We start from the raw sequence: 15,018 nt of genomic DNA on the forward strand, positions 1-15,018 counted from the left end.
TGGCAGGGCAGGGCCCGCAGGGCTGTGCAGCGTTCCGAGGATGCCCGGCTTTCCCTCCGTCTGGGCACACTGGCTGGCCTGGGTCTCCCGCAGAGCTGGGCCTTCCCGGCCACGGGGCCTCCCCGCAGCTTCCCCGCCACCGCCGGGTGACAGGCCCAGGACGCAGCTTTCCCGCCGCGCTGTCCCCTCCCGCTGGCCCCGCGGCGCGCGCGCACACAAACACAAACAAACACTCACACGCCCGTCCTCGCCCTCTTTCCCTCCCTGCAGCCCGTCGCAGCCCCGATCTCCCCCTCGCCAGGTCCCCTCCTCCGGTGCGCGGCGCCCTCGCGGCCTCCGCAGGCCACTCCCCGGGGGAGGGGAGCGAGACACGCGGGAGTCCAGCGCGGGGAGGGCCGGGCTGTGGGGGAGTGTCTGGCTGCCCCCGCCCCTCGAGTGAGTGACTGGGCGCGGAGGTCCCCTCCCTCCCTCTCCGTCCCCTCCCTCGCTCGCTCCCTGCCCACTCCCGGGGGGACGTTCCTTGCCGCGGCCGCCGCGGCCGCCGCTTCTTTAACACTTGAGTTGGGAGCCGCGCGCCGCGCTCAGTTCCTGGCGAGCTGGCCGCGCGCCGCCGCCTCCCGCCGGCACGCACGCGGGCCGGGCTTTGGGGCTTTCGGCGTGTCTTCCCAGCCGCGGGGCGGAGGGGGAGCCCCGGCCGCACGGTGGGAAGGAGGAGGAGGAGGAGGAGGGAGGAAGAAACGAGGCGCGGAGCCCAGGAGCGGGGGGCGGGAGGCTTGCCACCTTCAGCCCCCCCGCGGGCGCCCAAGGTAAGCGGGAGCCATCGCCAGCCCGGGGCGGGGGACTTGGTGGCGCTGCTCGCCGGCTCGGCTCCCCGGCACGCCCGGGTGGGCTGGGAGGGAGGCCTGCGGGGTGTCTGCCGCGCGGAAGGGATGGGAGCCGCGGTTGTGGCGCTACCGGCGCGCGGCCCGGGCCGGGGCTGCTGCTCGTGCGGGGCCGGTGGGCTGCCAGGGACGGAAGTCGGGCTGGGCGGCGCTGCCGGGGGCGTCTGCCCGCTGGGGCGGAGGGGCCGGGATGCGGTTAGGGCTGCTGACGGCTTTCGTCACATTGAGGCCTGGGTGGCTGGTGTTAGACACCCCTCCCTCCCCACCCGCGCCCCCGCCGCCCTCAGCCTTCCTGCACCTCTCTAGCTGTGCATGTAGCCGCTGTACTTTGCAAGCCAGAGCTTGAAAGAAAAAAAAAAATGAGAATCTTTTGCTGAGTCTCCAAGTCCCTTCTCCCGCTGCGACTGATGGATGTGTCTGAGGGTGCGGTGATCCCTGGGGTTTCTGAAGTTTTGACCTTTTGAGGGGGGTGGCTGGTCTCAGTGCATCTGTTTGCCCACCTCGGTGTGTTTATTATTCGTGCCCATGCGAGGCTGGCATAGAGTGCTTGGTTATTGAACAAGGAGATTTCACTCCTCTCTGCAGGCAGCTTGAGAAGTGCAGCCACCGAGGCTGCCTTTGGTCGGCTGCTTAATGCCCTTCCTCTGCCATCCACCCTGCCCGCTCCCTCTGCTGAGGGATTTTATTATTATTATTATTATTATTTACTGTCTGTGTAAAGAAGTCTCTGGGCTTAAGGGTTCTCCTGTTCATTCCTCTTCCAAAGCTCCTAATTGGCTCGGTGGTAAAATTTGGCGTGGCTTTCTTTGCTCCGAGAGTTGCATGGTCAAAGGTAAATATATAGACACAGAAACACGCATTAGTCCTGACAGATGACAAGCGCGGTGTGAGACAGAAATGTTTTGTTTCCAGTAGGAAGTTGAAGACCTATGTAGGAGGTATCTTCCATCGCATGTGGGTTAGGAAAATTGTTTTTAAAATAGATAGCGATTATGTTGTGTGTGGTTGGAAGACAGCCATAAGTTCAGCTATTGGAGCAACTCTGAAAGTGATACACCCTGGTCACCTGGAACCTCAGTAAATACATGCAGGCTCTGACTCAGATGTTGGGGGGGGGGGGCTGACACACCACAAATTTAATGTAGTACCTTTATTTATTTATTTTTTAAGAAACAGTATGGACTATTTGGGGAAGTGACTTGTTCATTACACTTCTCTACTCCTGGCTCGTCTAATAACCTTCCAGTTTGATAGACTTGGGGTGTACCAGGGTAGAAAACAAATCGTGGGTAACATGGGCCTCGACTACATTAGCCCTCTTGCGGGGAGAACGTGATGTTTCTGAAGGGTGTTTAAGTCTAAGATGCTCAATCTGGGAGTTTTCTCCCCTTTTCCACACTTCCAGAGCTGGGTGGTAGGATCATGAGAACATGTTCTGTGTTGGCTGTTTGGGAAATGCAACTGATCAGACACGGAAATGAACTTAGATTGGATCACCTGTTTTTGTTTTGCTACATAAGAAGTAGTGGCAAGGACAGGCCAGATGAGTGTATTTATCTGCGTTCAACCAATGCTGGGACTAGCACTCACCAGTCATAAATGGGACATTGAAACGAACCTTCCATCACACTTCCTGCTGTGCACACTGGGTTCAGAGAGGGCTCTGGAAGGCTACTAGGAAAAACAACCAAGACAGCAAACTCAGCACTTGGCTGAGCGGATGCCCGAGGAAGAGTCGGGTGCTTCTCTTGTCAACCTAATCTCCACTCAGGCAGATAACAAAGAAAAACGGCCTTGGTTGGTAGGGAGGTCTTATATCCATTGTTAAAAGTTTTTTTCTAGAAGGACCCCGAGGTTCTAGCTTCCCACTTTGGCACTGACTCGGTTCCACCGGTTGAGAGATAATCATGTTTTCTTGGCTAGTAATTTATCCTTCAACCCCTGGTTCTCTGCACCCCTCCATCCTGTCACCCCCACTCCATCTCACTTGATTATGAAGCATGGCTTCCTGGGAGTTAATAGTCTACTGTCTGAGGTAGTTTGAGCTTCTTGAAGAATCCCCAGGCATAAATCAAGAGCTTGTTCATTAATTGGTAGTATTTTCTGTGACTGATAGATAAACCCTACCAAAGGAAAAAGGTGACTTATCTCATTCAGAGTACCATTTCCAGGCTACTCAGTGCTATGTTGGATTTTTGACTAGGCAAGTTTTGAATGTTATATCCTGAATGGCCTGCTCCAAGCTCTTAGGGGTCCCTGTCTACTGAGTATTGTCTGTCAGAGAATGGGATACCTCGGGCTGGCAGTGGGAGCTATGGTACCTCTCATTATGGGCAGAAGGGGGCAGGTGACTCATTCACAGAGGGTCCTGAGTGTGATTAGGATCACCAGCTTCACTTGAACTTATCAGTACAACTGGAGCTATGTGAGGCACGAACAAGGGCATTTGGGGCCATTTTATGGTACTTCTTTGGAATTTTAGAAGTATGGGAAAAGTATATGTTGTGGTTAATTAGGTTCTCGTTAAAACATGAAAAGCAGATTGCAGTAGATCAGTATAAAACAACCGCTTAGAAAACTGAGAAGACGGGATAGGGCCGGCGTGCAGGGAGGATTGCAACACTGGGGCTGTATTTTACAACTGGTGACAGTTGTGACTTTTAGAGATCATAATTCAAGAGCTTATCTGAAGTGGCATGTAAATTATATATACACATAGTTTTAAAGTAGGCAATTATTTAGCTTGACTGTCTCAGTTCTGAAGTTTAATTTTACAAGTTACAGTTGCAACAAGAAGCAACTTGACATGCTATGGTTATGCAATTATGACAAGAGTGATTGGACGTAAACTCAGCTAGGATGAACACAGAAACGAACACACAACAGTGGCTGCTGTCACCAGGTATTAAGAAGTTTCTTGACTTTTTTTTTTTTTAATTAAACGTGTTCCTGGTAAATGCACTTATTAGGTTGTGGGCCAGTCATATAATGTAAAGATTGCTTTCTCTCCACACTCACAAAAGGAGATGCAGCTTCCCCAACCTGAAATGGGCACTGAGAAGACTCATCTGTGCAACCCCCCTCAGCAGCCAGCACACTACCTTGCACTTGGAAGTCATTCAATGAGTGATTGAATTGAATGGAATTAACTGAGTTAAGATCTAGAAGGTATCCAAAAAATCTCCTTGGAAATGCATTTGATGTAGGCTTCTATTTTAGTAAACCAGTGTAGTAGTTTATTAAGAGCTCCATTAGTATATGCCTCAGGTAGGATTTTTAAATGTTGAAAACTAGTGACAGAAGAATAAACATCTCACTCAGGCAAGGTCCTCTCTGATTACTGGAATTTCTGGTTAGGCCATCTTGTCTTGGAAGAGATATAATATCTATCTTTGACAAATATTTCTTCACTCATGATTGTCACTCTGGTCTTTATCTTTTGTGTCTGGGGATTCAGTGAATGACAATGCTTAGTAAGTGTGCTTTATGGTTTTCAAAGTGCTTTCACGTGGCCAGTCCTACTGTGTGCTGAAGCCTAGCAAGGGGGTTTTCCCTGCGGGGGTCTCTCCCAGAATGTGCCTGGAGCAGGGAGTAGAGGACGGTCCTGGGGAAGCTCATGTAGCCCCACCTTTTGGTTTATGTGATTCTCCCAAAGGGAGGCGGTATTCAGTATTCACTGCTGCTCCCTCTAAAATAACTTAAAAACAAAGGCATTTGAGACTTGTCTCCTGTAGTGAGCGTACTTGGGCTGCCAGCATCCTTGGGTCTGCCCCCCACTCTCTTCTCTCTTCTTTTACCTCTTACCTCCTCCAGCTACATGTCCCTTTCACCTTCCTATTTCCTGATGCTTTTCCATGGTGTTCTTTCTGTCCCACAGATCTTGCTTCTGACCCCCTCACCTAGCTTTTGCCTGCAAGACTTGGACTTTATGTGTTGGAATGATCTTCTCCATGCCCATGTTCTCCCTGACTCCTCCCACCCCCTGTCAAGTGGGGACTTCTGCCCTCTGGGCCCCTCTACCCTGTCCCACTTTACCCCACGCCCTTTTTATTCCTCCCACCCACTTCTTTCCAACCAGTCTTTAGATCTTCCAGCGTACCTGCCTCTGCCTGTTTCACATGCTCATGCCGTCTCAGCAGGTGTGTTTATGGCATTCATGAGTTGAGGTCCACATGCTTTGTACCTTACAGAGAAAATGAAATTAGAGCACTCCCAAATTTAGGGATCTTTCTGCTTCTGTTTTCACTTTTGCTTCATATATATATATATATATATATATATACACTTTTTTTTTTTTTTTTTTTTTTTCATTTTTAGAGAGGAGAGAGAGAGGTAGAGAGAAGGGGGGAGGAGCTGGAAGCATCAACTCCCATATGTGCCTTGACCAGGCAAGCCCAGGGTTTCGGACCGGCGACCTCAGCATTTCCAGGTCGATGCTTTATCCACTGCACCACCACAGGTCAGGCTATATATATACTTTTTAAGGGTCTTAAGCCATTTAATAATAGCTGAAGGACTTTGCTTCTTCACTTCACATAGCTATTATAGCCTGTGTCAGATAATAGATAAAGGAATAGCTCAATGATTATTGTTATTTTGAAAGATTTGGACAACAGATCTTGAAAAACATTTTCTAGATTTTCATAATAGCATCATTGAAAGGCTTTATTGCCCATGGAAATCTACTTACTAATCATCACAGAATTAATGGTTTATTTAATTTCATCTTCATTACCTTTTTTTTTTTCTCCTTTGGTTAAATAAATGCTGGTTAAATAATAAATATGGCTGTAATCTGAACCAATGTTTTTCTCATTTGTTGTGGTTTTAATGCACTCATTGGAAATCTTACTAGCTCACGGGACATATTTATGCCAAATAGTGTTATACTTATCATTGTTGGTTTTACCTATAAATTTATGGTCTATGTTGGCCCTATCAGTAGGGTCAGTGGGAGAATAAGTATTAAATTAAGGATTACTACTGGCAAAGCATATCCTACTGACTCATTATATACGAACTTGGGTTGGTCTTTTTATAAAACTGCACTTCAAAAATAGATCCAATGCTAGTTATGCAATAGCCTGACTGCTCTAGGGTTTTGGAAGAGGAACTGTAAAGCAGAGGAGAAGGGATGGTTTTTAAGGAAGAATTCCCTTTCTTTGATGAGTATATGTTTCATTTGAACGTGACAGATATTGAAGTTTCAGTTCATTGTCAAACATCCCTTGGTGATTTATGGTTTTCCCTGCCTGAGGCAGGAGATGGGAAGTCTCCACACTCAGCCGGAACATGGGCTGTTTTTCATACCCATCATCACCGAAGCTAGTGCTCTAAGTGAGACACACCTAAGAACTCAAGAGAAGCCGTGCGTATCACAACCCTTTCTAAAAGCATCTCCATGTATCTGGATGTGACAACAAAATCTACCATGGTTGCTTACAGCTCAGTAGTGTCCCTGTATGAACACTACAATTTCTTTTACCAGAAGATTAAAAGACCAAGTGTCAAGTAAGGAGGTGGTGTGATAGGCTGCCAGGCTGGGGGGTTGTGGCTTGCAGAGAAGTTTTCAAAGACATAGATAGTTAATACACGCCAAGAGGCAACCTCCATGCAGTTCTACGTGAAAGTTCTGCCCAAGGTTATTTTCCTAAGATAATGTTTTAACAGTTCTTACAATTAAAAAGATTCTAAAGGGATAAGCAAGCCATATTTCATGATATATCTCAGGCAGAAACTATTGCTAGTTTGAGGAAGGAGGTGCGAATCCAGGAACTTTTTTGATTTGTTTACTATTTGCTGAAAATAATCCACAACAGTCTAGATACTACAGCTCCCAAAAGAAATCTTCTTACCTTTGATGGCCTCCCCAACACCCACCCGCACCCTGCCTTCAGCTTTCCTCCCTGCTTCTTTTGTGAGGTTAAGACTGATCAGTGGAGCCTGACCAGGCGGTGGCGCAGTGGATAGAGCGTCGGACTGGGATGTGGAGAACCCAGGTTTGAGACCCTGAGGTCGCCAGCTTGAGCGCAGCCTCATCTGGTTTGAGCAAAGCTCACCAGCTTGGACCCAAGGTCGCTAGCTCGAGCAAGGGGTTACTCGGTCTGCTGAAGGCCCATGGTCAAGGCACATATGAGAGAGCAATCAATGAACAACTAAGTTCTCGCAATGAAAAACTGATGATTGATGCTTCTCATCTCTCTCCGTTCCTGTCTGTCTATCCCTCTCTCTGACTCTCTCTCTGTCCCTGTAAAAAAAAAAAAAAAAAAAAAAAAGACTGATCAGTGGATTTAGGTGTTGTCAGTCCCCAGTCCCTTTATATATATATGATATATATAAAGTGAGAGAGAGAGGAAGGGAGAGAGGTGAGAAGCATCAACTCTTAGTTGTGTTGCTTTAATTGTTCATCTATTGCTTTCATCTAATGCCTTGCAAGGGGTGGGGAGGAGGGAGGACTCCAGCCAAGCCAGCGACCTTGGCCTCAAGCCAGCGACCTTAGACTTCAAGCCAATTGACCTTCGGGCATAAACCAGCATCTGTGCGATCATGTTGATGATCCCATGCTCAAACCAGCAACCCTGTGCTCAAGCTGGTAAGCCTGCACTCAAGCCGGAGACCTTGGAGTGTCAAACCTGGGACCTCAGTGTCCCACATCAGTGCTCTATCCACTGGTAAGTGCCACCACTGGTAAGATGCTTAGCTATATTTTTTTCCATAAGGATTGTAAAATTATATTCTCTTCTCCCTTCTTCATTTTTCAGCTGGGATTTTATATGAAGAAGAAATCAACTACATTTGATTTTCTTGGGGTATAGTTTATATGGGAATATTAAAACTCAGTGTTATTCCCTCTGTATTAAGTAATGTTCAGAACAGTGAGTTGATTTTCCAGTATCTTCCAAAGAAGATCAGCGAGGGACTTTTTTGTTAGTTTTTGTTTTAAGTATCATTTTTGGGTTCACGGATTTTAACATAATTTATGTGTTTCAGTCCTTTGCAGTTATTTTGAAGCTCAGATGTTCTTTAGCCCGTGGGAGACTCTTCTTTAAAGTGGCTTCTGAATCTTTTTGGCATGACTCTAGTGGTGTTTAATGTCATCTGTAATTTCTGGCATAAAAGCTATTTCAGCCTTATGTAGGACTTTTCCTGCCCCAGATCTTTTTAATGGTTAATGGTATTTAGAGACCATGGTCTGAGTGTTAGGGGTTCTCATTGTTCCTGGGCTCATTATTGTTTCTAGGTCTGTTCAAATGGACAGAATTAGGAAAATATATATGTATGTACATCTGGCTACTGAGATATGGATATATACAGAAATATATGTTTATCGGTATGATTTTATGTATACATTTGTATGCATGGCATGTGTATATGGATATATACATATATATTGTTTCTATTTAATGTAAGAACACGTATCTTTATTTCTTCCCTCTGAGAACAAAATGCAGCATACTATAGTTCTGTACCTTACTTTTTGCCCTTACCAGTATATTTCAGAGATCACTCTGGAGCCATTTTTTAAAAAGTTTTCATTATGTTTATACAACTGCAGAGACTATTATATAAACACACCACACTGTATTCATTTGGCTATTTGGCTGTTTCCAGTCTTTCTCTTACAGGATAGGGGGAATGATTTGTTTTTGTTTGTGGGGATTTATTTGCAAATCAAAAATAAAGGCTGAACTGAAACATTATTTTTCCTTAACTAAATGGACAGTCGAATAAGCAGCGCCACCATGACCAGCTATGTGAATATTTATGTTCATATTTTTGCATTTCCAGTGCTTTGCTATTATAAATAGCAAAATATGGTCACCAAATACTCATCTGTATTGATAGAATTTCATTTAGTTTATTTCAGTCAATAAAATGTCATCTGTAAATACTTGATCCACATTTTAAAACTGCAAATTTAGTTCCTCAGTCATTATTAACATTTAAGGCCTGACCTGTGGTGGCGCAGTGGATAAAGCGTCGACCTGGAAATGCTGAGGTCACCGGTTTGAAACCCTGGGCTTGCCTGGTCAAGGCACATATGGGAGTTGATGCTTCCAGCTCCTCCCCCCTTCTCTCTCTCTCTCTCTCTGTCTCTCTCTTGACCTCTCTCTCTCCTCTCTAAAAATGAATAAATAAATTAAAAAATTAAAACAAACAAAGAAACAACAACAAAAAAAACCATTTAAGTCTGTGACCCATTTGGAATTCATTTCCATGTGTGGTAAGGGCAATGAGTCCAATTTTCTCTCTTTTCCACATGGCTATTTGCATATCAAAGACCATGTATTAGAAAGTCCATCTTTCCCCCACTGATTTGAGATATGCCCTCTCAAATACTTAATGTCCATAAGTAATTCATTAACTATTTTTCTAAATTTTCTATGCTGTTCTTTTGGTCTGTCCTTTTATGTTTCAGGGCCCTACTATTTTAATCGTAGAGGGAATATAATACACAACATTAAAACTGTTGTGAGATACCATTTAATACCTACCAAGTTGGTGATAGCTGTTAGCATCAAGCTTTGGGCAAAAGTACAGAGCAGAAAATATGCACACGATGGTGGTTACAGTAAAAAATTAGTCTAATGATTTGGGAAAGAAGTTTGGAATCCCTTGTAAAAACGGTCCCTGATTCCTTAGACCAGGGGTCGGGAACCTATGACTCGCAAGCCAGATGTGGCTCTTTTGATGGCTGCATCTGGCTCGCAGACAAATCTTTAATTAAAAAAATAATAACATTAAAAATATAAAACATTCTCATGTATTACAATCCATTCATTTCCTACAGCTCATGTTCATGGTTCCGGGTGGCTGGAGCCAATCACAGCTGTCCTCCAGGACAACACCAAATTTTTATTGGATAATGCGTAAAGTACACGGGTCGTTGTATGACTCTCACGGAATTACATTTTAAAATATGTGGCGTTCATGGCTCTCTCAGCCAAAAAGGTTCCCGACCCCTGCCTTAGACTTTAGGCTAGCAAAACAAGGTAGCAGAGCTGATTGCAAACCTGAAGTGGGAACCGTTTTGTCTAATAACATCAGTTTGCCCTTCTAATGTCATCATTTGCTATATAAGTTGTGTTGTGACAAAGGATGGGAAGCATTGCCTTAGAGAAACTCTTAACGCCTGACCTGTGGTGGCGCAGTGGATAAAGCGTCGACCTGGAAATGCTGAGGTCGCCGGTTCGAAACCTGGGCTTGCCTGGTCAAGGCACATATGGGAGTTGATGCTTCCAGCTCCTCCCCCCGTCTCTCTCTCCTCTTTCTCTCTCTCTCTCTCTCTCTCTCTCTCTCTCTCTCTCTCTGTCTTTCTCTCTCCCTCTCTAAAATGAATAAATAAAATAAAAATTTAAAAGAAAAGAAAAAAGAGAAACTCTTAACATGTGCAAGAATGCTCATAACAATGCTGTTCATAATAGCAAAACACCAGAAACAACCTATATGTCTCTCAACAGTATATTGAGTAAAGAAATCATGGATCATTTATAATAAACAGTAATGAAAGTGCCCCACAACTGGGCATATCAGCAGGGGTGAACCTCACATGCATAACATTGAGTGGAGAGGCAAAAAAAGAATAATACAGCATGATTACAATTATGGGAAATTTAAAAAATGCTAAACTAAAGCAACACATTGTTTAGGATTGATTCATATATGGGGAAACTATAAAGAAAATCAAGGGAACCTATTAACATAAAATGCAGGAGGTTTGTGATTACTTCCGGGGCTGAAGGATAGGGTGTGATTAGGAAGGGCCACATGTGGGACTTCAAAGGAGCTTGTAATGTGCTGTAGGGTAGGCTGCAAGTAGATGGTTGTTCTGCTTTTATATGTTACATTGCACATGGGTAATGTGATTATTTTGTAACAAAAGAGAAACCAACAACAACAGCAAAAATCCAGACTCAGGAACAGGCTAACAAAACTCAAGTAATAATATTTATGCTTGAGGAAAGTTTCTATTAGATGGGAGATATCTGGCTCTTTTTGTTTCTCATTTAGAGACATTGACTTTTTAATTGGTTATATCAATGAATGAAAACAGAGCTCTGCTTTTGGTGACTCGTCAGGCAACAAGAAATACGTTATTTTGTGGTGTTACACCCATGAGTACACACATCACCATGTACAACTACAGGTAGGGTCATGGGTTCCTTGCCACTTAAGTAATTTTTTAAAAGCAGTATACAAAATGGCATCATGACCAATTTTAAACAATATTCAGAGAGATTTTTGATGGGACAACATCATAAAGAGTAAACATTTATCAAGCATATGCTCTAAATTAAATTAAATTCATTTAATTTAAATAATAATCCTGTGGAGAATTAGATATGGTTTCTATGGTACTGGTGAAGACACTGATACTCAGAAAGGTTAAGCCACACGGGAACTACTTGATGTCCAAAGGTCAACTCAGGAACTATAGGATGGGATTTCCATGAAGGTTCTTCTGGCCCCAAATGCCCTGTTCGCAACTTCTACTCCAGAGTGTCGCTTAAGAACTTCAGGTGCTAATCTATCCCTTTGTTCCATGGAGGACCATCTCAGAAAAGTTAGTATTTCTACACTTAAAATTTTAGAGAAGGAAATCTTTGGATCTACTGTGGCAGTTCTTTGTAACATCTGTGTGAAATTTTAACATCAGTATTAAAAAACAAACAAACCAGTGTTTGTGTCTCTTTAATAGTGTTAGGCAGTTTAGTACCCACCCTCTGAGTGATTTGGCCTATCCTAGATTTGGTGTGGGCTTAAAGAATTTGATTGACTGGACAGTGAGAGAACTGCCAGAGATTCTGTTGGTTTCAGATTTGAAGCCTTTTCTAATTTTTCATCCTCAAGATTAGCCTGAACCCCAAAACCTCTCTTGGCTGGGCCTGTGACAAATCTCCGCAGCCCCTTTTCCCTTCTGGCATTAAGATTCTATGTGTCTATTTCTCCAACTGGTCAAAAATTAAAATATATATATATATTAGTTTATTCTTGGTTCCTCAAGGATTACCTATATCCCAAATCGTGATGTCAGCAAAGGAAACTTACTTTATCTTGTATCTGCGTCGTTCATTGGTGCATTTATATCAGACCCTAATTAACTATTATATCACTACTAACTATTATTATGCTTTAAAGGGGCTAAACATTATTATGCTTTAAAGTAGCATCACATTTATGATCAAAGTCCCCCCATCCCTATTACCCTACTGTGCAGGAGAGAGCAGAGATAGAAGAAGGAGACAGGGTGGGAAGGAACATTCGGATGAGCTTTTGGTTGCTAGGGAACCCAGCTTACTCAGGAATTGTGACTTCCCAAAGTTGTATGGAAACGGTGTAGAGCTCTTTGGAATCTCTGTTGAGAGCACATTCCTTTCAATGAGTGCGCCTTTGGCTCTGGAGTTGAGTGGAGCTCCCGGGGAGAGAGAGCCTCTTTCCCTGCGGCTTGCTACACCTGCAATTTCAGGGGCATGTTTGGGGCAAAACAGTGTTTTTCCTAACCAACATGAGAAGGTCAGTGTAAAGGTGACGATGGTGAAGCCCAGCTCGTCTTGTGATCTGTGGATGGATGGTGTCTGTCCAAGCCCCAGAAGGGTAGTTTTTATAATGATATACTGAAGCCATCTTTGTATCTTCCTTCTCATTTCATTATATTTGAGTCTCTGGCAGGTTTGCTTTAGGTTCTCATGTCAAGAAAAACACTTTCCTTTTGTACATTCTCAAATGAGATTTTTACAATGCTTGGTGTGAAGAATTTCTTGCGAGCATTCTGATTTTTTTCACTTCAAAATAAAAATCATGATATCTAAGACTAATCACATTAGAAAGGAACCGAATAGAATTAAACTCCTGTGATTGGCAAGGAAGTGAAATGAGTATATCCAGAAATGAATGCAGTTAAGTTCGTGTTGGCTTTCCTAGTATTTGGTTAGATCCTGTAATCATAAGTTTTTAGGGGCTCCTGGGATCTTAGACGTTGTCAGTTACAAACTTGAGTTTAGAATGAGGGTGGGGAGTAATGCACTTGGAAGAGAAGAAAAAGAAACATTCATTTATGATCAGGAGTTGCTCTTTGGAAAATACACTTTGGATTATAACATGGGGCAGCTTATTTAAGATACATAGAGTGTGGAAATGTGGACAAATTCGGCTCCAGTTAGCATTGCTTGTCTTCCCACACAGCTTGAAGACAACCTTGTAATTTATGGGAGCACATTCAGACTGTAGTTCCTGATTGCTCTTTTAAAGGACCATTCAGGAAGGACTTGAGTCTCTGGCTGTTACATTGTGCTCTAATGGGCCAGCTGCATATGTATGAAAGAATGAGGGAAATTTGTAGAAACCCAGGCCTACATTTGGGTGTGTTCGTGAGATTAAGTGGGCTTGTCCTCCTTTGCACACTGTCCCTGAGCCCCGTTTCTCTACGGAGCTGAGTCTTTTGATGTGGAAGTAACTGCTTACAGCATTTCACATGTCTAAAATGAGTGGGGAAAATATTCAAAAGGTACCTAATTGGTATTTCCCATAATTCAGTGAACATACTCTACATTTGGTACATTTAATATGGTCAGCTCAGAAAATCTCTCAGGCAAGATTTTCTTTCTAAGCTAAATAAAACTTTCCCCGTGGGTCACATCCACTTAATACAGTGTGTGCATCTTTTAAACCAGTGCTTGCACAGTAGTTCAGAAATCCACAAACACTGTTTTCCCTCCAAAGTAAAAAAAAAATAAAAAAATCCATCATCCTGGGTTATTTTGTGTGTGTGTGTGAGTGACAAAGACAGGGAGAGATAGAGAGAGAGAGAGAGAGGGACAGATAAGGACAGATAGGAAGAGAGATGAGAAGCATCAATTCTTCGTTGCGGCACCTTAGTTGTTCATTGATTGCTTTCTTATATGTGCCTTGACCGGGGGCTACAGCAGACTGAGTGACCCCGCACTCAAGCCAGCGACCCCGCACTCAAGCTGATGAGCCTTGCTCAGATCAGATGAACCTGCGCTCAAGCTGGCGACCTCAGGGTTTCAGCTGCATCCCAGTCTGATGCTCTATCTCTTATGCCACTGCCTGGTCAGGTCCTGGGTTATTTTGATAGCTCTAATTAATCTCTTACCTGCTTGCCTTTGAAGCATGATGCCTTCTTAGGGGTGGAGTTGGCAGGAAAAGGAGGGCCTGGGCAGGAAAATGTACTCAGGTAGTCAGCAAACCATTTATGTCTATCACGATGCCAAATGAACATTATATTTGACGTGACTGTGTTTTTTATCAAGTGTAAAGAAGTCTAAAATAAAAAACCATATATCTTTGTTGCACTGATGGTCAAGATAAGGTCATGATGAAGGCATGACAAGGACCCAGGGTCTGGGTTTTGCCACTGCTTCGGTGTATGAATTCCAGTGCAGAGATGCTCATGGGTGTCAGGTGAGGAAAGGAACCAGACCTTCCACTCTTGGGGTTTTGAAACCGTGAGTGGGACCACTGGGAGTCTGAGTGCCCAGTTCCACTTTTTACTCACCTGACTCTAACTTTGTTACCTGAGAACCATCAACACAAGTAGCAGCGGTTAGAGAATTAATAACTCAATGACAGTAATTCAGAGATTGGGTAGATAAGAATGAGAAAAGTATCCTAAATAGGCATTGTAGTGATTTTGTATTTTCTTGCTGAGTAGGTACATGACTCAGTGCACTTGGTAATACATTAAAATTGCTCTATTAAAACTGGAAACTGTGTGTTGATATTGTAACATCGCAGTGCTGAAGGGTTTATTTTTGTTGGTGGTGGTAGTATTTGCAAGTCAAACAGAAAGCCTGAACTGAAAACAATACTTTTCATGAATTGGAGGGACAGCTCATGAACAGAGAAGGTGAGTGAATTCCTGCGGAAGCAGCAGCCCCGGCTGGGGAGGGTCTCGGCCAGGGAGGGTCCTCCCTGTGCTTGTTGGCAGACCTCATCTGCACCGAGACGTCTGTGTCTCGACAGTGGGACCCGTTCTACCAGTGAGAAAACACTGCTCTCCTGGACTTTTTACTGCCTTGACTAATTTTCATTTATCAGCGATTGTTTTGAATCCAGATTCACAGAAGGTTATTATTAGGGTCATTTGCTAGTTGTTGGAGCTTTGCAAAATTGAGCA

At 44.0% G+C, this 15,018-nt stretch overlaps 1 protein-coding gene across 1 annotated transcript in view; it reads left to right on the forward strand.

The window, feature by feature from the left end:
* The first annotated feature begins 494 nt into the window (after positions 1 to 494).
* C2H1orf21 (chromosome 2 C1orf21 homolog) overlaps positions 495 to 15,018 on the forward strand; it is a 202,122-nt gene continuing 187,598 nt past the window's right edge. The window contains exon 1 of the mRNA XM_066261327.1: positions 495 to 806. The gene's annotated coding sequence lies outside the window, so the exon portion shown is untranslated. The remainder of the gene's footprint in view (positions 807 to 15,018) is intronic.

The sequence above is a fragment of the Saccopteryx bilineata genome, chromosome 2 (assembly GCF_036850765.1).
Source record: "Saccopteryx bilineata isolate mSacBil1 chromosome 2, mSacBil1_pri_phased_curated, whole genome shotgun sequence".
In the NCBI taxonomy this organism is placed as follows: Eukaryota; Metazoa; Chordata; class Mammalia; order Chiroptera; family Emballonuridae; genus Saccopteryx; species Saccopteryx bilineata.